Source organism: Sus scrofa, chromosome 13 (genome assembly GCF_000003025.6).
Source record: "Sus scrofa isolate TJ Tabasco breed Duroc chromosome 13, Sscrofa11.1, whole genome shotgun sequence".
Classification (NCBI taxonomy): Eukaryota; Metazoa; Chordata; class Mammalia; order Artiodactyla; family Suidae; genus Sus; species Sus scrofa.
In genome coordinates this window covers 141,884,846-141,907,734 of record NC_010455.5, presented here as the reverse complement: position 1 = coordinate 141,907,734, position 22,889 = coordinate 141,884,846, and the positions used below count along the sequence as shown (strand labels likewise).

Genomic DNA, 22,889 nt, shown 5'->3' with positions numbered 1-22,889 from the left:
GCAGGAGTTCCCGTCGTGGGGCAGTGGTTAATGAATCCGACTAGGAGCCATGAGGTTGTGGGTTCCATCCCTGCCCTTGCTCAGTGGGTTAACAATCCGGCGTTGCCGTGAGCTGTGGTGTAGGTCACAGACATGGCTCGGATCCCGTGTTGCTGTGGCTCTGGCGTAGGCTGGCAGCTACAGCTCCGATTAGACCCCTAGCCTGGGAATCTCCATATGCTGCAGGAGCGGCCCAAGAAATGGCAAAAAGACAAAAAAAAAAAAAAAAAAAAAAAGACATCAAATGGCAAAAGATTGAGCCCAAGTTAAGGGTATTTATTTATATTTATATTCACATTAATATAATTACTATACCTTAAAATTGGAGATACACCTAAATGAGCTGTTTCACATGCTCTAATCATAAGATTTTTCAATTGTTGGTAACAACAGGTTTTAAAACTCACTTTATGCCACTCCTTAGAATCTAAGGAGTACTAGATTGGCCACTATGACCTGCACAAAGTGGTTATGCAACCGAATGCCCAATCAGAAGGCTCTAGATATGGTCCTTGCACTCAAGGCATCCACAGTGTAGAAGAGAATGCAGACTAGGAAATCACATGTTACCTTTTGGTGTTCTGTGAGCTCTGTGGTGGCAGAAGGAGCTGCTGTGGAAGCCTGTAAGAGGGGGGTCTCCCATAGGCATGGGCTCCAGAGAAAACTTAGTGCAGGAATGAATTTCACACTCAACCAAAGACAAGTAGGATCTAACCTGACAAGACCAAGCAAAGAGAAGTGTTGCCAGCAAACTTAGATATGAGGGTCCAAAGGACAGAGGACTTGGCCCTTTCTAGGAAAAGCAGAGTTGAGTGTATCTGGGGCCTTGATGGCAGGAAGGGAATGTACAAAAGTCAAGGCTGGAGAGGAAAGCAGGATCCATGTCATTAAAGGCCCAGATGTCACACTAAAGAATTTGGACGTGGGAGTTCCCGTCATGGCTCAGTGGTTAACGAATCTGACTAGGAACCATGAGGTTGCGGGTTCAGCCCCTGGCCTTGCTCAGTGGGTTAAGGATCTGGCATTGTGAGCTGAGGTGTAGGTTGCAGATGCAGCTTGGATCCTGCGTTGCTGTGGCTGTGGTGTAGGCCGGCGGCTACAGCTCGGATTAGACCCCTAGCCCGGGAACCTCCATATGCCAAGGGTGTGGCCCCAGAAAAGACAAAAAGACACACACACACACACACACACACACACACAAAAGAATTTGGACTTGAACAGATTTTGAATTGTAATAATACCATCCCAGCTACTTTGAAGAGAAAGGAAATCGTGATCTCTGGGCATGCCAGGTGTTTGAGCAGAAAACTAAGTCCCCAGACTAGACTATGATCTTGGAGAGCTAGATATGCTGCATTTTCTGAAGGATTCCCAAGAGCCAGCATAGTGGATGAAAATCATAGGCACTTGAGGCAGATTTTCAAATGATTAAATGGATGATAAATTAAGTGTCGAAGTAGAAAGTTTATTTTTCCTAATTTAACAATTTTTCTATTCCTCGATAGTTCTAATTTCTTTTATTTGAAATAATGCTGAAATGAAGATCCCTGTATTTAAATCTTGAACAATATTTATGTTTATTTACTTAAAATCTTAGCAATAGAATTATCACAAAAATATGAATATTCTTAAGACACAAAATCTTTGCTAAAGAAAGGATATTCCATAAATGCTCTAGCAAGCAAAAACTTGAAAGTGTCTGTTTCCTCACATATTCAGCATACTTGGATTATCCAGATTTGATGATAATTTACAATTAGTTCATGAAATAGTGGAGAGGAGCTTGTAACTTTATTATCTATTTATATTTCTTTTGTTAAATGCCTGAAATCATGTCTTTTGCCAAGTTAAAAAATGCTTTATTGATTTTCCTTTTAATTTATAATGAAAATATGTAGGCCATAGATTTACCTGTAAGTTAATTCTGGCCAAGTCTTGGAAGTTAATATACTATTTTAATGTCATTTTCTTCTGCAACGATGAGTAGTGCATTTGGTAGAGTGAAATCAATATATCTTTTCCTCAGGGCAGTATATTATTACGGAATTGTAAACCCTTTTTATAAATTAATAACATCTCTGTCTTGTATGTTTCACATACATTTCCTGTTTGACATTTGCCTTTACTTTTATTCGCAGAAATTTTTGATATTTATTTTTTGCTTTGAAACTTTTCCTGCTTGTCACAGATTCTTTAGTTTTCTGACTTCATGAGATTAGTATGCCATTTATTATATTTCATTTTTACTTTGTAATAAGAACAAATTTAAGCAATGATTTTCCTATGAATCAATTTTTGCTATAGCTTTAGGTTAATGTGTTAGATTTTTTTAAAACTGTAATTATGTTCCCAAAATATATGTATTGCACTGCTTAAGAGCTAGAGTTAGTATTCAAGGCCAAGTCCAAGAATTCAAATTCTGGTCTCTCAACAGCTATGGGACAAGCAGGTAGTTCTTTAACCCTTCTTTACCTTTATTTTCTCACCTGAAAAAATAATTGAGTATTATCTACCTTATGGAATTTGTAAATATTTATGAAGGACCTGTCCTGTTAAGGCATTGATCTAGATGTCTGCAGCACAGTAACAAGGGAACTAGGCAACATCTCTGCCATCATGGAGCTTACATTCTCCTAGGGGATGGACAGCAAATCAATCAACACATAAATACGTCATATAATATCAAGGAGGTGATGAGTGTTGAGGATAAAAATCAGTCATGGCAAGGATATAGATGGGGCCAATGAGATGCTATTTTAAATAAATTGTTGTGAGTTTATAATATAACACATATCTAAACTAGTTTTTCTCAGGGTCTGGAATATAATGAATGTTTAACAAACGCTAGCAATTATTGATTACAATTTCAGCTTCTTCTTAAACTCACAAGGGTTATTTTGTCAGTGTGTTTGCTTTCATTCCAAGTGACAAGATTTTATCTACAGTTTTTTGTGTTTATTTGTTTGCTTTTAAGCAGAAAATATGGTCCATTTACCTTCCACATTCTGAAAATTTTGATTATTTACTGTAGCTTAACACAGAAATCATTTTTAAAATAGACTAGAGACTACAGTTTATATTTTCTGTGTAAAGATGATCAAATTAGATATCTATTTATTTTTATCTATCAAATTACCCTCGTTACATTATTAAGATCATCATCCTTTATTTCTCTTTTTTGGTCTATAAAGGACTTACAGGGATATGCTATTGTCAACTTCTCTTTATCTAATAGTTCTTGATTTATATATTTTGATATAATGATACTTAGGACATAAATCTTTATGACTCATGTCTTCACTGTGGATTGTGTCATTTATCAGAATAAAATGACATTCTGTGCACTTTACTGGCTTTGCTTTGTGGTTGATATCTAGTGAGAACTGCTTCATAGAGTTTTTGTTGTTGAAAAACTAACACAAGGCTGTTAGTAAAGAAATGAATGATTCTCCATTTTCTCTGTTTAAATTTTAAGATCTCTTTTTTCCAAGTTTGTCTGATATTAATTTATACTTTTCTCTTTTAAAAGTGCCATTACGTGTTAAGTGCATCTCTTTTAAGCAGCATATAGTTTTATTTAGTTTTTATTATAATTTAGAGCCTTTTTTAAAATGTAGCATTAGCTTATTTTCACTTATTGTTACAACTTATAAATTTAGTTTTAGGTCATTCATCTTGTTCTATGTTTGCTAGTTTTTAATGGAAGATTTTTTTCTGTACTGTATTGGCTCTACTTGTTGCTATGTTTATTATTTGTTTGTGGGTTGGGATGTATTCAATCTAGTTTTAAATTTGGCTAATGAATACTTTCAAGTAAGAACACACATGCATGTGTGTACACACACACACATTTTTCTATAATCAATATCATGGAATAAACCATTTTTATTCTTTAACACTCAGGCTTTTCTTGTTCTGTCTTCTGCTTCAGTAATAGCCTAACTTCTACAGCACTGTTTACTCCAATGTGTGCTAAAAGGTAGGAAGGCTTTCTAGCCTAGTCTGTTAGATACCATCATAATGACCATTTCTCTAGAACAAATTTGCTTCCACATCCCAGATGCCTGCTAATACCAAAAATTTGCTTATACGGTTAAAATATAACAGCTTGGTGAAGACACTCAGTAACAGTCCTTATTAAGCTAATGTATGCAACAAATAACTATGATTGCAAGAAAATATATAGCTAGGTATTATTTACTGCACCAAGTGACAACTGGTAAGTTATTGAAGTTGTTCTATCATGTGGTCCCATAGCATCTCTCTATGTCACCTGGACGTGCTGATGGTGGAATCAGCTCAAAAGCTACTCTATATGGTAAATTTTATTGAATAAATAATGTTGATAGAATTTAGTACCCTCATCGCCCTTATCTCTAACAATTTCATGTTCACCCCTCTATAATCCAACTTATTAGCAACTCCTGCCTGATACAACCAACAGAAAATAGCTTAAATCATATTTGTATACATATGACTCATATTCCTATTCTTTCAATCCCATAAAAAAGTCAATATTTGGGCATCTGGTAGTTAAATTCTAGGTAAACAATATCTAAATCCAGGACAGTAAGAATAATGTTGACCGAGGCAAACATAAGACAAAGATCTGAGCCAAACCACAAGAAATCCACCTCCAGGTGGACAATAATCCATTAATCAACATATTTCAGGTAATACAGTTGTTCACTGAATTTTTGTATTTACCAGCTATGGTCAGGGAGTCACTAAGAGCTGAAAATCTACTCAGTCTATGACTACAAGTTTTATCCAACTCTATCTGGATGCAAATTTCATCATATTTAGTGTGGTTTTCAATGAGAATTCTTCTTCCAGCACATGTGCTAGGGTATTTCTCGTGTTTTCATAGAATGGATGACCTAGAATCCTTCTTGGAAAAAAATTAAGCACTTTGGCCTGAGTCTGATGAGGAACAAGGACTTTCAAATGAAGAAGGGATGATCTGTAACTTTTAAAAACATGATCTACATAGGGGACAGGGGGAACTTATTGTGAAATCAGATGGAGGCAAGGAATCTGAGTACAATCTTAGAACAGAAGTTGATTTCATCAGGAAAAGATGACTTTTACATAATTTTTTTTTGTCTTTTTAGGGCTACATTCATGGCATATGGAGGTTCCACAGCAATGTGGGTTCTGAGCCATGTCTGTGTCCTATACCATAGCTCACAGCAAGCCAGATCCTTAACCCACTGAGCGAGGCCAGGGGTCGAACCTGCATCCTCATAAACACTAATCAGATTCACTTCCACTGAGCCACAACAGGAACCCCCTGACTTCTGCATGATTTTGTATAACAGCAGTGAATCAGGTACTGGGGGCATGTTCCAATCTGCTCAATAGTAAAAGATGTAAAAATCTGAGAGTAAAGTTCAATTTAAAAAACTAATTCTGGGGGTACTGAACTGGCCCCCTAGCCCCCTTTCTTGTAGCCTAAGAAGGTCTCTAACAGTGCTGGTAGTGGGGGTTTCTTTGATCTCAATATGACAACAGACCATGTTAATGAAGAAAGGAGGACTCAAAGCTTCAGAAGATCTTTAATGGCCTGCAAGAGCACATGGGTATCCTAGGCCATAAGGCTGCCAGATCCAATATAGAGCAATCAGTTAATTTAAATGTCATATAACAACAAATAATTATTCATGTAAGTATGTTCTGTACAAGTCATTGCTCATTTGAAATTCAGATTTAACTGGGCATCCTGAATTTTGTTTAATAAATCTGGAAACCCTACTTAGGAAGTTTTCAGAGAAAGAGGGGCCTTAAATAGCAGAGCACTTATTATTCTTCCAAATAAGATATTATTTTCATTACCTTGCATATTATAACAAATGTCATATCTATAATCATATAGTTTGATTTGTTCTGGAAATTGATACAATATTCTTAAATGCTTCTGAAATTCCCTTCATTATTATGCTGAATTACTTATTCCCTCATCAATATCTTAATATAAGCGTCACTGCCAGAACTTAAATCCATTGAATTCTCACTGACAGCAAATTTAAGTCTTTTTATGGAGTTCCCTAGTGGCTCACTGGGTTAGGGATCACTGCTGTGGCTCCAGTTCTTTGCCCAGGAATTTTTACATGCCTTGGGCTCAGGCTAAATAAATAAATTAATTAAATTAAATTAAAAATAAAAGATATGGTATATAGAGAAAAAAAATACTGGCTTAAATGAGAATACATAAGAGAACACAAGAAGGAAAAAATCTGGTAATTAAAACAAAAGAAAACAATAAGTGTTTAAATCAGATCATTACTGTGTTTAGTTTCTCTCATGAGCAAATTAAAATCCAGTAGACTCCTTACATTTGCATGTTCAGCTCAATCTGAAGATTTTCATAGCTGCTCTCTAATTCTTACAGAGGCTTATTCCCCTGTATATCCCTCAAGCTTTAAGATGAATGTACCCGTTTATCTTGTCACTTGGACAATTTCAATTGAAAGGCCTTTTAACTGATGTCAGTAAGAAAACTACCGCTATCTGTAAAAAGAATTTGAGTAAGGCAGTTTGAAAGTTAGAAATATGTTTCTCCTGCCCCTCTTACTCCGAAAGGAAAATAGTAGCCTCCTCCATTTTAGAATGAGAACAGCAAAACATGCTCAAAGATCCATAGTTCAGATTAGTATGATTAACACTCAACTGTGTGTGTTTGTGTGTACATTTAGAGGTAGAATGTAGGCCCAGGCATGAGGCTCCTAGAGGTAGCTGAAAATACACACATACACATGCACACAAACTCACTAAATACTCCCAAAGCAGGAGTGATAGGTTCCTTTTAAAATCTCTGTAAGCATTAAGTATAAGGAGGGAGTAAAACGGCTGAATATTATCTTAAACTCCAGCCAACTAACTTGCAGCCCTCACACCATAGATCTGATCTCAGAATGCTTGTCTTCTGTTGCGCTCCTGATAAGACAAGCCCACCTGTAGTTTCAAAGCGAGTCTGATGAGGGTGGGGCCAGCTGATTTGCCAGCTGCTAGCCCACCCTGGTATGGAGTGAGATTTCCTGGCTACCTTGAACTGCTATCATTTGTATGTACATATGAAAGAGTTGCCAAAATCCCAAAGCTTGTGTCTTGGCAAGGCTGTCCACAATTCAGCAGTCCAGGTTTGGCTCTTTTTAGAATGCACAGGGAATGTTGGCGCAGGTGTAGGTCAGTTGACTGTGGCCTATGAAATCAGAGGTGCCCAGCATGCTGAAGGTCATATTCACAAGGGCAGAAACATGCTGTGAATTCAGGGCTTTGGCACAGAATGAAGCTGTGCAGTGAATCCTGTCCATGGGTTTTGTTTTTGTTTGTTTGTTTGTTTATTTGTTTTGGTTAATTCACCCATAGCTCTATGGTCCCAATCCTAGAAACACAATGCTGAAAGGATGGTTGTGATCTCCAACTAACTGATCACTTTCCTTTTCAGAACTATTTCCCTCACTGTAAAATAAAGAGGAAGGGATTCATTAAGTGATCTCTAATGACCTTCCACCACTTTCTTAGCAAGGTGATACATTTGGTAACAGAAATCCAACTATAAGGGCTATCCCACAGGTGGAGGCTTATTTTCCCTCACATAATGACAGACATGAAAGTTGTTTAATACAGGTTGGTATGGAGGCTCTCCAATACCAACAGGGAGAAGTATTTCAGTATTTCTGCTCAGTGAAGGGCTTTTGACTTCAAGCTTTCCACTTGTGATTTCAAGATGACTGCTATATCTCTAGTGATAGCATCGAGGCAGGAAGAGGGGTAAGAGATAGGATCTAGCTGAGTGTTACCCCCTTGTTAAGATTTTACCTGAAACCCCACCCAGAACTGATATTTAACCAACAATAACTATGGAATAGACCCATCCCTGGCTGTAAGAGAAGTTGGAAAATATACATTTATAATTGGGCACATTACAACCCACATAAATATAGCATTCTCTTAGTAAAAATGGGAAAATAGATCCAAACACAATATGCTATAATCTCTAAGATTATATACTTCTTGTCATTTTACGGTGTTTATACAATCCATCTTTTAAATCACTGAGAACAGAAAAAAAAATACATTAAAAGAAATTTTGTAAAGAAATGATCCCAGCAGCTTAGACAGCAGTTACACTGATTGGGAAGCATGGTTCTGGAATACTGAACTCCTGAACCTCCTAAAGCTTGTTCCAAGATAAATGCCACTGATACAGTTTGTCACTTTCTAGATCGATTTTTTCACACTCTTCTTTTGTGTCCATGACTATTCTCTCATCTTATTTCCTTTCTTGTCTCTCTTAGGGTCATGCTGAGCAGACAAACCTTTGGGAAGGAACTTAAAAAAATAACTTGTTCATTTGCATGACCTGTTTGGCCCCATCTTCTGTATAAGACATTCTTCATTTAATCTATAGTTACCTTTCCAAGACTGGACAGCTTACTTCATAAAATTTATCATTACATTATTTAACAATGAAGCTTTTCCTCTATTCCATTATTTCAGGGAGATGTCCCCCCCTCCCCCGCTTCCTGTGTTCTCCACTGGTGTGGCAGATTCAATCATTATTCACAATTTTTTGCAATTCACAGTTTTATCATGTCCTTCTCATATTAGAAGCACTTGCACAAGTTCTTGGTCACATGACTTTGTGGTTCCATCTTCTAGATTGTGCAGGGTATATCTCCCTCCCCACTGACACTGAGTTTAGCCATATGTTTGGCTTTTGCCAAGGGGATGCAGGTCAAAGTGGTAATGTTCCATTTTCAAAGGTGAGTCCTAAAGAGGCTTCATGTGTTTCCACCTGCCCTTGTGCATTCTAGCCACTCGTCATGGAAATACTTCCTCCACAGCCATTCACCCAGAGAGGATGAAGAGACAAATGGAAATGACCTGAAATCAACCTAAAGTCTAAAATAAAATCCAGCTGACTTCACCCTCAAACAGATCTGTTCCAGCTGACCTACAGAATTTTAATTTAATGTAAAGTTTGTTTTAGTAAACAATTGATATTTTAGAATTTTTATTACATAGCAGTATTGTGGAAATAACTAATTTAGTTGGCCCATGTCTCGAATTAATGGTAATAATAACTGGGAAGTGCCTGAGTGGTAAATGATCTTTATTCCCTGAGGTAATTCCAAAAGGATTCTCAAGATCTCTCTGACATCTAGTTTTTACTCTAGAAGGAACCACAAAAGGGCAAAAGGGGAAAAGGAGAGGTCTTCAAAACCTCAGTCAGAAAGAGAACCACTGACCAGATTTAGTTCACCAATTTGACTGAAGGAATTTCCCAGACCCATGCACCTATATCCTATTACACAGGACCTCTATGCCTACCCAGCCAACAAAATTTAAGCAAACAAATGTGGTAATTCTTCTCAGACACTGGGTGTTGACCTGAAAAGAAAAGGTCTATGAAGATCAGAGGTATTATAATCATGAATAATTCACCACATTTCTTAGCTTCCAGAAAAGGGCAGTTGAGGACTCAGGAGGAAATTAAGAGTTGCTCTGTCCTTTTTAATTGACAAGTCCACCTTGCAACAAACATAAGCATCCTCTCTATTAGCCCAGGTCCTGGATACACTTGTGGGCACACAACAAAAACAATACCTCAGCCCCTGGATCCTCGCTACTTATGGCAGAAGCCCCCAGGGAAACAGATCCATCCTCAGTTCCTGTGTTGACCAGCAGGACAAAAACATTAGGTTACTGGCAGGAGCCTGGACAGGGTAGGGGGAGAGAATTTTCCCTAGGAAGCCTCAGTTGGCTGCCCATGTACCATAAGGGGATACTGAGAGACCCCTTCATTCCTTGTCACTACACTCTCCCCATCTGAAGTAAACTAGACAGCAGCTGCATCTGGTCCCCATCAGAGGGGCAGTGGCTACAGCTGGCTTCTCTCCCATAGGACTCTGCAGTTACATGGTGTCCACTCTGGCATCCAGTCAGCTGACAGAATTCTTCTTAGAATTCTATTTTTTGGGCTCTAAACAATTGCTATTATTTATCACCATCCAGTGACCAAGGGAAGCTATAGCCAGGAAGTATATGTGGTTCAGTAAACCTTCTACATGCACGAACTTCCCTCAAATGAAATGTGCCTTGTATGGATAATGGGATGGCTTACTGTGAATTCAGGTAGCAGGAGATCCTATTGAGAAACTACCCTGTACTCTGTTTTAACATGTGAGGAGAAACAGAGAAACAAATGTAGAGGCATTTTTCTTTTCATACTAAAGAGAAGCCAAGCTTCCTTTGTTCCTAATAATTTCTGGACAATTCTTACCCATAGTGGATAGGGAAGCAGTAACCAGCTTTGTGTTTCTAGACAAAAGAGAAGTTGATAAGTAAATCTGAGTCACTCAGATGATAAATAGGCCTTTTGGTACTGATGATCTAGGCCCAGAGTTCACCAACCCAAAACCTTTTTTGGAGGAAGACAGACCACGGAAATGACCCATGCTGACCTTGTGGGATGTATTCTAGCTGACCTCTGGCTTCCTGGGAGACAGGAGAAAGTGGTACAAATTGGACAAACTAGAGGGTTTAATGTCCTGCCTAAAGGGGTGAGAGGGTGACGCCACTCAATTTCAGCTGGCTCTGGCTACTTGCAGATATAGGCCTCTTTCCTGGAACAAGGAGCAGCAGCAGCAGCAAAGCACATGGAATAGCCTGGCTCTCCTCCTTTCTTGTCTGGGACTAAAGAAGCCTCCCAGGATTCTTCTAAGATAAAAGCAATGTATAAAACATCTCTGTAAAATGAGTGATGTTGGATGTCCCTACAAGTTTAAGGCATCTGAGGACAAAACTAGAATCTAATCACCACATCGAATAAATTCTAGTAGCTTGCACTAGAATATTGGGGAAAACTATTACCAGCGAATTTTAAACAAAAAGAATTACTGTTCTAGGTATATCCTATATGAAGCGGTTTAAGCTTTGAGTTGAGTCTATCCAGGAGAATTATAACAATAGGAAATTGGGGAATGGGTATATAAAAAAGAGATAAACTAAGTGGCAGAAAGAGATAAACTGTTTTGCAGGAATACCATGGAAAATTAAGTGAAGGAGGAGAAAAATCTCTATATCATAGCTATACTCTGATGGTGTGTAAGGAAGGAGAGAGCTGAGGAGTGTGTAAGGAGTGTGATAAGTAGATGCTTACTAAGAGGAAGGATGTAGGAGTCAAGAGCGCCAAACCATACAAGCAGGTGACCTTTGACTACCTGGCTGGAGAACCAGATGGAGGGGAAAATCTTATTATATTTAAAATAAATATGTGAATTAAATAAATATGTGAATTAAATATGGGAGAAGTAACTCAGAAATACATGTATGATACAAGGGATCACATATGGAAAGTAAGAGTACCTACACATCATTCATAATTTAAGATTTTTAATGTCATTAATTTAACTTTTATTTAGGGAATTATCTTCATTTTTTATCAGCAGCTGTGGCAAACCACAGAAATGAAACTATATTGGTATTATTAGAAGATAATTTATTTGAAGGATATTGGGTAGCTCAGAAAATCATCAGGAATGCCACAGAGCCAAGTTCCAAAAAAGAACAGGGAGTAATGGGAACTAAAAAGCAGCCAAGATCCTACCATAGCAACAGTACCCCTGGATACCACTATCCATGAACACACACTGCTTGAGGCATAGGTTCATGATTCCATAGCTATTTCCACTCATGGTCTCTAGGCATAACTTCATCTCACATCCTCAAGATCCAAAGGTTTAGGAGTGGCATTCAACTGACCAAGTTTAGGGTTTATCTTAAAGTGATCTACATCTGAGATGTCCTCCACCTGTGGATTCCATAATGGCAGGCAGAATTTTCACAGCATTCCCCCTTTAGAAAGACTATGCTGAAATGAGCACACAAGAAAATGACAAATGCCTTTTACATTTATTAAAGTAGACTCAGATTATATATTTTCCACTGACTTTTTTCCTCTCAAGAACAGTTCTTATAACAACTCATTTTATCAATCATAAATTCTTGTATTATGATGACTTTCTATTACCTAAGCCACATGACAAAGGAAAGATCACCATATAATTGTGTGAACCCAGGTGAAACTGTAAAAATGTAGTAAAGCCGTTGTGTACCCAGTGATTGCTCTTTCTGCCCAGCTAGTCAATATTAGTGTTAATGAGTCTAAATTATTGAGCACCACTGTAGTAATGGAAAGTAGCACAGGGAAAGAAAAGTTGAAAGAGAGACAAAAAAGAGGAAGAGAAAAAGATACATCAAAGACCTTATCTGTATCCAAAGAAACAAACAAATGAAATGACTTGAGAACTCTTGCAATACTTATGCCTGAGACGGAGTACATAAATCGTGAGTTGTGTAGACTGTGCATTGATCAGCGTCACTAGTGGCATTTCAGTGAGGAATAAATCTGGAGGGGTGAATTTTGATCTAGCTCAGAACACAGAAAACCAACTCAGCAATTCATTCGTATCAAGTTAATTCTTTATTCATTCACTACTTCAACAGATATATACTGGAGCACCTAATATGAACAGAAGATCAAACAATTGAGAAACGAGCACTGATAAGCAGAACCAAGATCAGTAAAAAGATAATTTAGATATAAAAATGTATTATGAAATATTTTAAGCTAGTCTCATACTTCAGAAAATCCAAGAAGCAACAGTGAATGAACATGCTAATTTTAAAGTACTTATGGAAATTCAAGGGACTGTGAAAACAATCTTACAAGAAAAGGATGGAAGACTTCCCAATTTAAAAACTTACTACACAGCAATAGTAATCAAAAGAGTATGCTACTGGCCCAGGATAAATATAAAGACCAATGGAATAAAATTGAAAGCCTAGAAATAAACCCATATATTCATGATCAATTGATTTTCAATAAGGATACCAAGACGAATGGGGAAAAAGCCCTTACAATAAATGGAAGCTAGAAAAACTAGATGTCCACATGCAAATAATGAATTTGAGCCCATACCTCATACCATATACTAAAATTAACTCAAAACGAATCAAGGACTTATATTTAAGAGCTAAAACTATAAAACTCAGAGTAAAATAGGTGTAAATCTACATGACCTTGGATTAGACCAGTTTCTTAGCTATGACATCAAAAGCACCGGCAACCACAGATAAAACAGATTTTATCAAAATTTAAGGCCTCTGTGCATCTAAGGACACTATAGAGTACAAAGACAACCCACAGAATGTCAAAACATATATTAGATATATAGATATATATATAATTATATATATAACCAGATATATTCCAGTATATAGAATATATAAAGAACACTTAAAACTCAATTACAAAAAGATAAATAACCCAATTAAAATGGCCCAAAGCTCTAAATAGACATTTCTCCAAAACAGAAATACAAGTGACTACTAAGCACATAAAAAATCTTCAACATAATTAGTTGTTAGGGAAATGCAAATCAAACCCACAATGAAATACCACATCAGACCAACTGAAATGGCTAAAACTAAAACAACAAACAAAAACAGAAAACAAGTGATGAGGAAGATGTAGAGAAATTAGATGACTCATATATTTCTGGTGGGAATGTAAAATGTTAACGGCAACTGTGGAAAATAGTTTGGCAGTTCATCAAAAAGTTAAACATAGAGCTACCATATGACCCATCAATTCCACTCTCAAATACATACGCAAGAGAAGTGAAAATATATGTTCACATAAAAATTTGTACAAATATTCATAATAGCTTTATTCATAACAGCTCAAAACTGGTAATCTTAATGTCTACCAACTGATGAATGGATAAACAAAGGTGGCATATCCATGCAATGGAATATTTTTCAGCCATAAAAAGGAATGAAGTGTTGTTACATGCTACAGCCTGGGTGAACCTTGAAAACATTATTTTAAGTGGATGAAACTATACATCTGATACAGAAAGCCACATATCACTTGTTCTATTTATAAATGTTTGGATTAAGTAAACCCACAGAGACAGAAATTATATTATTGGTTTCCAGGGGCTGAGGGGAGAAGGTATTGGGACTGATTGCTAATAGATACAAGGTTTATTTTTAGGGTAATGGAAATGTTCTAGAATTACATGATAATTACATAATAGTGAATGTACAGTGGGAAAAAAAACCCTGTGAACTGTACACTTTAAAATGGTGAATTTTTTATTATGAGAAATATATCTCAATTTAAAAGGGAAGCAAAGAGGAAATTATAGCCATAAAACAAGAGTATGCTGCTCTGAAAACAGTACTCAGAAAGTAAACTTCTTTTTTTTTTTTTTTTTTTTTTTGTCTTTGCTATTTCTTGGCGCTCCCGGCATATGAGTTCCAGCTAGGGTCGAATTAGAGCTGTAGCTCCGCTACACCAGACACAAGCATCCAGTGTCTCAACTACAACAGTCACGCAACGCACTTAACTGACAGCAACGAAATCATGTTCTATCATCGTAACCATGGCATAAATCAGAAATAAAATTTTAAAACAATAAATAAAAGCAAAAAGTCAATGAATTAGAAAATTAGTAAACTGGACCCAATTTAAGACTTATTTACTAACAAAGTTTTAAAAATGACATATATAGCAAAATAAGTGAACTGAGAAATACGAAAGTATATTTAAGAAATATAAAAGAGCAGCACTGATCAAATATACTATTTTTCAAACTGCAAGTCTAGTCCTTTAGTGGGTTATGATATCAAATTAGTGCTCTACAAGTAGCATTTTTTTAAAAAATGCAATGGGATAGATCAGATAGGTAAAACAAAATGGGATAGACAGTCTATGTATACGCATATTGAAAAGCATGTAAATGTATATAGTTCTTGTTTCAGATTATGGTCAAAAAGTGTGATAGTCAGTGGTGATCTAATAAAATATCAATCAGGAAGAAACAGTGACAATGTAGGAGAGCCAACACAAAAAACCTGAAGAGATAATTTTCACATATTGAAGAAAGGCACAAAACCTATTAGATAGAAAGGTCAATTAAATACATGCATAAAAATTAAAAACACCCACACCCAAGTGAAAGTACATAATTTTAGTGATAATTTTGATATTCAACAATTTAAAGGACAGAGTATAATGCAATGCTATTCTCAGCCTTCTCAAGAAGAAAATAATCTAAACCAAATCTTCACTACTAGAAAAATATCAGTCAAATACAAGAGAAATAAGAAGGCACTTGGTGACAGGCAAGAATTTCAAAAGTTTACAACCCACACACTCTTTATGAATAAAAGAAGTTACTCAAGAAGGTACTCCAACAAAATTTTTTTAAAAAAAAAGAAGCCAAGAAAGAGAGTGACCTAGGATATATATTCAAGTATGACCCAGAAGAAGGGAGGAAAGCTTAAAAGCATTGAAGAAAGGTATCCACTAAAATGAGATGCTGAGAAAATTGTTGTGCTACAGAGTTTAAATGACACTGGGTAGCAGTTCATTCTCTTGAGTTGAATCATGTTTGAGTTTTACAGTGAATAATATGTACACAATTATAATATTGTGAATTATGTGGATGAGTTTCAACTATTAGAAATCAACCAATGAAGTATGAAATATGTATGGGTATCACTGATCAATATTAAGGATCTTAATGTAAATATGGTAACATAAATGACAAAAATGACTTACAGGTAAGAGAAGAATGATGGAAAGAAGGGTAACTTCTATAATTCTATCATTTTAATATCAGGAGATAATAGAAGCTATCTAAAGTCAACAAATCAAGAGTTTGAAGTTAATATTACAAAGGCAAAAGCTAGATAAACTAAAAATGTAAGATAATCCCCCAAAATACAGTATAAATATTTTAGAAATGTTCCCTCATGCATCCACTCCTTTGATGGGGTTCATTTCTTTGTGGGGTTCAAGGAGAAATGGGGTTCATTTCTTTGTGACTCTCATGAAGTCCTCTAAAGGACATGTGGTAGATTAATTTCATTGATGGCTCCCATTAACAGGACTTCTCTGTGTGCAAGCCTTTGTGTCCTACAAATGTTGATTTTGCTCTTGCTCTGACCGTGGGTTTAGAAAGGCTTTGGTCACTAGTTTCTTAGCAGAATTGATGCAAGCAGGGGTTTGAAAATGCATTTTCCCTTTCCTCTCTTGTTTCTCTTTATTGTCATGCTCTGGCTAGCCTGCTTCTGCTGGATAAAATATATATTGCCAATTCCAACCTACCACCTCAGGGTTTTCTTGCCTTCTCTCTTTTTTTTCCCCGTTTGTATAAATCTCTCCTCTGCAGTGAGTACCATAGGTAGTGAATCTCTAGATTGTGCTGGACACCTCTGATCCTTTGGCCCTGCACTCCCCAAGAACCACCGCCTCCTCAGGTCCCAGCACTGCTGTCTCTGTGGCCACTGGCCCTGCCACTAGCTCCTTGGGTATGACTGCCCCAATTTCAGCCCCCAACAGCCCAGCTGCCACCTCATCACCTCCTTAGGCCGCACCACTGACTCCTAGGTAACAGAAAGGAATGAAAGAAAGAGAAACCTTAATAAACTTTTTATTTGAAAGAATTTATTTGATACAGTTTTGGGACTTAGAGGCTTCATTTTACTTCTCACTGATTAGAGATAACATAAGAAAGGAAGGATTTCTTTTTTTTTTTTTTTTTTTGCCTTTTCTAGGGCTGCACCAGCAGCATATGTAGGTTCCCAGGCTAGGGGTCTAATCAGAGCTGTAGCCACTGGCCTATGCCTGAGATGGAGCAACATAGGATCTGAGTGGCATCTGCGACCTATACCACAGCTCACAGCAATGCCGGATCCTTAACGCACTGAGCAAGGCCAGCAATCAAACCCGCAACCTCATGGTTCCTAGTTGGATTCATTAACCTCTGAGCCATGACGGGAACTCTGATTTCTTAAATCTTACAATGAAACTGCACTTTGGATGTCCCATTACTGATAAAACCCTTCCACAGGGATCCTATCTTCCCCATGATATGCATAAAAGCTGAATTCTGGTACTAATATGAAATATTCAGCTGTGATAGCATAAGGCAAAACTATTTGTTTAATGTCTACCATATTTCAAGGATATAAAATGTCTTTAAGTCAATAGAATACCATTCTACAACCATGAGAAGGGCAAATCTTAAAACTGTTGACAATGTCAAGTATTGGCACGACTGCTGAGAAAAAGCAACTCTCATATCATGGGGGCAGGGAGTAAATTAGTACATTCTGAAGAACATTTTTAAAATACCTACTACCTTTGAAAATGAGCGTGTTCTTTGACTCTTCACTTTCACTTTGAGGAATATTTCCCAGCGAAAATTAGCAGATGTTCACAAGGAGACAAGACAAACAAGTTCATTCAAATCTTGAGAGAGTTAAAGAAAGATTTGGAATGACCTAAACATTCATCAGCAGGATAATAAATAAATGCAGCGTATTTATCAAATTTCATAGCGTACACTGATGAAAAAGAATGAACTAGAACTACTGATATCAACATGGTCAAATGTTTAAAATGTAATATGCAGAAAAACAAATAAAAAAGAAAAATGAAAAAATAGTATGATATATTCACTAAGATAATTTCTTTGCTTGACATTTACAAATGAGCTAAACAATGCTATATATTGTTTCAGATATATTCACCTGTAATAATAATATAAAAACATGCACCAGGATAACAAATATCAAGTTGAACATAATGACAGTCTCTGAGTAGAGAAGATCATTGTATCTGAACTTGTTTTTATAATACCAAACTATTAAATAAACATGGTTAAAAATTGACGATGTTATGTAATAGGTATTTATATTTCCCATGAAACTTTATGCTTACAGTACCTATAATAGAAATTCTCTCAGTTTCTCTCTCTCTCTCTCACACACACTCATACACACACACCTCTCAAGGAAGTTCAGACTTATTGGGATAATAGAATTTCTGAGAAAGAGTGCCTATAAATGAAAAAGATTCTTTCTTAGCCCACATAGTGTTACACAAAACAGAAAGAGCCTTTACTCTTAGAAGGTTAACAGAATATTGGGAGAGGCAGATATTATGCAAATAAACATAAATAAATACATAATTGGCACCTGTAGTAAGTGCCGTGAACTATAAATAGCATTTATTGGAGACAGGGAAGCTAAGGGAGTGGTATGAGCAGGGATGTCTTCTTTGAGAGAAAATGTTTAAACTGAAGCCTACACGTTCCCTCCGGGCTCATCAGCTTACGAATCTGGCATTGTATTTGCAGTGGCTCAGCGGTTTGATCTCAGCCTGGCACAGTGGGTGAAGATCCAGTGTTGCTGCAGCTATGGCATAGGTCACACCTTTGGCTCGGATTTGATCACTGTCACGGGAACTTCCATGTGTTGCAGTGTGGCCAAAAAATAAGAAAATAATTAATTGATTGATTAAGTTGAGGCCTAAAGGATGAGGAAGAATTAACCAAGAGAAAAGTGGGAGAAAGTATTTTCCAGGCACAGGGAACATCATGTGTAAAATCCCTGACTGCCAAGTCTGCCAGGTTGAAGGAACTGAAGGGATGACTATACTGCTGAGCAGAGTGAATAAGTAGAAGTCTTAAGACACAGGGCAGAGGCTAGGATCAGGAATTTGGATCTTATCCTAGGAGCAATGGAAAGCCATTGAAGTAGTTTAGGAAAATATGTGTTATCCTGCAATTTAAATATTTAGAAGGTTATGTTGACTGTTAGGTAGAAAACTGACTGCATAAGGAAAATAACTTCAAGATAACAGTTTCAAAGCACCATACTCAGGCAAGTACTATATATAATAATAATTACTCACAAGTCATCTGAGGCTGATATCTCATCTCTGGATGTCTAGGGGAGGGAAAACGCCTTTCCTCTACCCTGTTTTGTCCAGCAACTGGAGCCTCGCAAATTAAGCTGAAAGAGACATAAGAAAAGACATGTAAGTTCTATTTGGTTTTAACATTTTTAGTTAGTGTGGAGGAGGGACTTCATAAAAATGAAGTGAAAGTGCCCCCCAAAGTGGTTAAGTTTGAAAGCTTATAAATCATTTTAACAAAGAGCAGTAAACTATGGAGATTTACCTCCTTAAGACAAAGGAAAGGGGGCTTGGACTTCCAGGGTTTGTAAATTGCAGATTTAAGTTGGTATCATCTCCAATGACGAGTCCTCTCCTCTTCCAATTACAGGAGAAGGGAAGGAGTCACATTCACAAAGGCAAATTTATGCCCTGCTTTTAACAGAAGGGGGGAAGGTAGAGAGTCTTTTTCTGTGTCTGTTGTTTCTCAGTTGCTTTCAGTTCAAAATAATCCTTATGACAAAATGTCATGTTTTGGAGTGGCATATTCTGATCCCCTTGGTACACTGGTAACAGTATGGACTTTTGAGACAAAGAACATTGAAATCAACTTTAAGTTCCACCACATAACGGCTCTGTGAGCAATGTTAGCAACAGACAGCATTTAATGATCTCTTATTACATATATACCAGACACTTATATCACATCTCACTGAATCCTCAGAAAAACCCTTCGAGTTAGGTGGTATATTATAACCATTCCATTACATATAAGAAAACTCAGCTTACAAGGTTTATTAACTTATTAATGACACATAATTACTTAAGTGGTGAAGTCATGTTTTCAACTCAGGCAATCGTGAAGCCTGAATGTTCTACTGAGCTACCTTGGTGTCAGAGCATCTTCATTTCATCTAAAGGGTAAGGGCACCAATGCATGGGATTAATACAAGATTAATGAAATAACATATGCTAAATTTTAAGTCCAGCATTAGCACAGAGTTGCTATTTTTATGTTTTTTAAAGAACAATATAACTTTGCTTTTATAAAAAATGCTTTAAAAATTTCAAAGTGGTTTAGGTGTTCATGAATTTCACAGTCCAGTAAGTTAAAAGAAATTGAGAACATTAATGTCCTGCACCAATGCATCATTTCCACCTGGTTAAAAGTCATAACTTTTCACTGATGTCCATGCTCAGAAATCAGTCATCAACAACCATAACTGGAAAACACAGTAGAAGTGAAGAACTGCTAATCATTTTGGTGATCTTTAACCTGAGAGCCATGATGTTAGAGCTGGCAGGAACCAGACCAACTGGGCAGCTGACAAAACTGAGGCTTAGAAAGGTAAATATGAGGTGACCGAATAGGTGTTTTCTTAATCTGGTACTATGATTGTTTGAGAATAGATTCACAAAGATACACAAATATCACAAATTGATTTTCTGATGAAATAGACATGGTAGAGTTAAGCTTCTTCAGCCAAAATACAGGCAGAACAAATCACGGTACCCATCCCCTTAGTCTCCTTACTTGAGATCTCCACAGGAGGGATAGCAACCAAGATGTACCACTTCTAAAAATGCCACCTACTCTCATATGCATATAATACTTTAGGAATGGTAGAACTTCTCAGAAAACGTGTTGCAGCTTAATAATGATGAAGTAATAAGTATCATTACTTCATGAGCATGGAAAGCATATTAAATTTTGACTATATCTTGCTGTACTATATTCTTTCTACACAATAGAAATTAGAAGTCAAATAATGAATCAATCAATCGAGTATTGATTCTGACTGGAGCTGTCCTTCCTAGACCATCCATTCCCAGCTGTCAGTCCTAGGGTCTCACAGCAGCCGAACAATTTAGATAAACCCGTTTTCTATCCTGCATTTTTACAAATGCCTCCATTCTACATTTTACTGTGTATGTGAAATGACAAGAAGTATGTGAGAAGAAAAACTGACCTTAATTAGCAAAACAGTTGGAAGTATATATTTTAAAATGATGAAGAGATAAGGTTCCCTGAAGTTTAGTTGGGAAAGGTAATACTAACTCCCAATCCCATCCTTCCTTACTTCAAGCCAGACAGGGGTAAGTAATCAAAATAGAGGGAGAAAGAATGCCACCCCCCCCCATTTGCATTGATTCTACATTATTGTGTTGCTTAGAAAGAAAAGAGTGAAGTTAAGCTGAAAGATGAAGTTAATAAACCAAAAATAACAAAAAATACTGGTGGACATAGGCTTTTACATCAGATAGAACTTACTTCATATTTCATTCTTTCCAGCTGGTGATTTAGTCAAGCTACTTAACCTCTTGAACCCCCATTACCAAGTCTGAAAAATACTATGTACTTACTTCATGGGGGTTTTCTGAGGAGATATTATGTACATAAAACATGCCATACACCAGACTAAATACTCTATGTGGATGATCTTATTTAATCTTCAAGAGAACCCTGTAAGTACTAGCACCATTCTCATTACAGATGAGAAAACCAAGGTTTAGAGAATTAAAGTAACTTGTTCCAGGATAAAGCTACTAAGTTTTCCAGCCAAGATCAGGCTTTTAGATTCCAAATCCCAGACTCTAAGCCACTACTTTACTATGTTACCTCTTTTTGTGTAATGAATTGACCTTTCCACAGGGACTCTTTCCTGCCCATTGAGGTTCAGTGCCCTCTGTCATTTTATTAACCACATTCTTTGCATTTTCTTCAGAGCACAAACCCTTATTCAAAATTATTTATGTATTCATATACTTTTTTGCTTGCTTCCCCCCATCAGACTGATCTGCTCAAAGGTAGGGTCAAATCTGGTTTTTTTTGGGTTTTTTTTTGTTTGTTTTTTGTTTTCTTAACCTGCATGATGCAGCTCATAATGTGACTGACTACATAGGAAGTACTCAACAAATATGTCAAGAGAGATTGAAAAATAAATGCAAGGATAAATGAATAAAGGTCAGGAGAACTATAAATTCCCTTAGAACAAAGACTTTGACTATTCGTCCTACTTTCTCTAGCATTGGCACAGTGCCTGGTACAATAGAAACTCAACAAATGTTGAATGAATGAATGAATATGAGTAGGCTATATATAAACAGATTTGTATCCTGAATTTAAGTCACTAAATTCATCCTTTCATTCATTCAGCAGTTAGCAAGAAAAATGTAAATTGTGACCTTACAGAGTTCCCTTCTAAAAGGAAGAATGATGTTAAACTAATTAAGAAAAAAAAGTTAAAGTATTTCTAGTTTGTACCATAATGATTTTTGCCTCTTAGCTTCTACTTGTATATTTTTGGTCCGTTCTTTCTTCTTTTCCTGCTAAGCTCATTCCTAGGCTCTTTTAAAACTATACTCTCTCTTCTTTTTTTCCATGATCTCCTGCATCTAGACCTGAAGCCTCAAAGTTAGGTCTCTGGTCCCACCCAAGACCTAGTGAATTGGTAACTTTCACAATAGGCTAGCAATATATGTCTCATCAAACCCTCTACTAGTGCTCTGGTTAGCATGCATCAGAATCACCTGAACAGCTTGTCAACATGCAGATTCCTGGGTTTCTGATTTAAGGAGGTCTGGGGAAGGGCCTGAGAATTTAATTAATAACAAGTTCCAGGTGATGTTAATGCCATGGGCCCAGGAACCATGCTTTGCGAAGCATCTGTCTAGGGTCTAAACATAAGCCCAGTGCTCTCAAACCTGGCCACATATTTGAGTCACCTGGGGAGTTACTGTATAGGCTGCACTCCAAAACCATTAAATCAGAATGTCTGGGTGTGGACCTATAGATTGTAAAGTTCTCCAGGTGATGCCAATGTGTAGCCCAAGCTTGAGAATCAGTCTAGATCAATGTTTCTCAAACTTAATGTGTGTACTATGGCGTAAAGTATGGGCCAGGCCCTTTGTTGATAAGATGTGGTTTTCAAAGCAGCAATTTAAACATCTCCTGGGACTTACAAGAAATGTAGGCCTCTGGCTCTACCTCAAACCTCTACTTTGGAATCTGCATTTTAACCCTGAGATGACCTGTAAGCACATTAGATGTTAGACATGGATCCATGTACACACAGGGCATGCTTTG

General features: G+C 36.9%; 1 long non-coding RNA gene across 1 annotated transcript in view; it reads right to left on the bottom strand.

Annotated features, from left to right (window-relative positions):
• Positions 18,387 to 22,889, bottom strand: part of LOC110256420 — a 479,854-nt gene continuing 475,351 nt past the window's right edge. The window contains exon 9 of the long non-coding RNA XR_002337890.1: positions 18,387 to 18,921. This is a non-coding gene — a long non-coding RNA (uncharacterized LOC110256420). The remainder of the gene's footprint in view (positions 18,922 to 22,889) is intronic.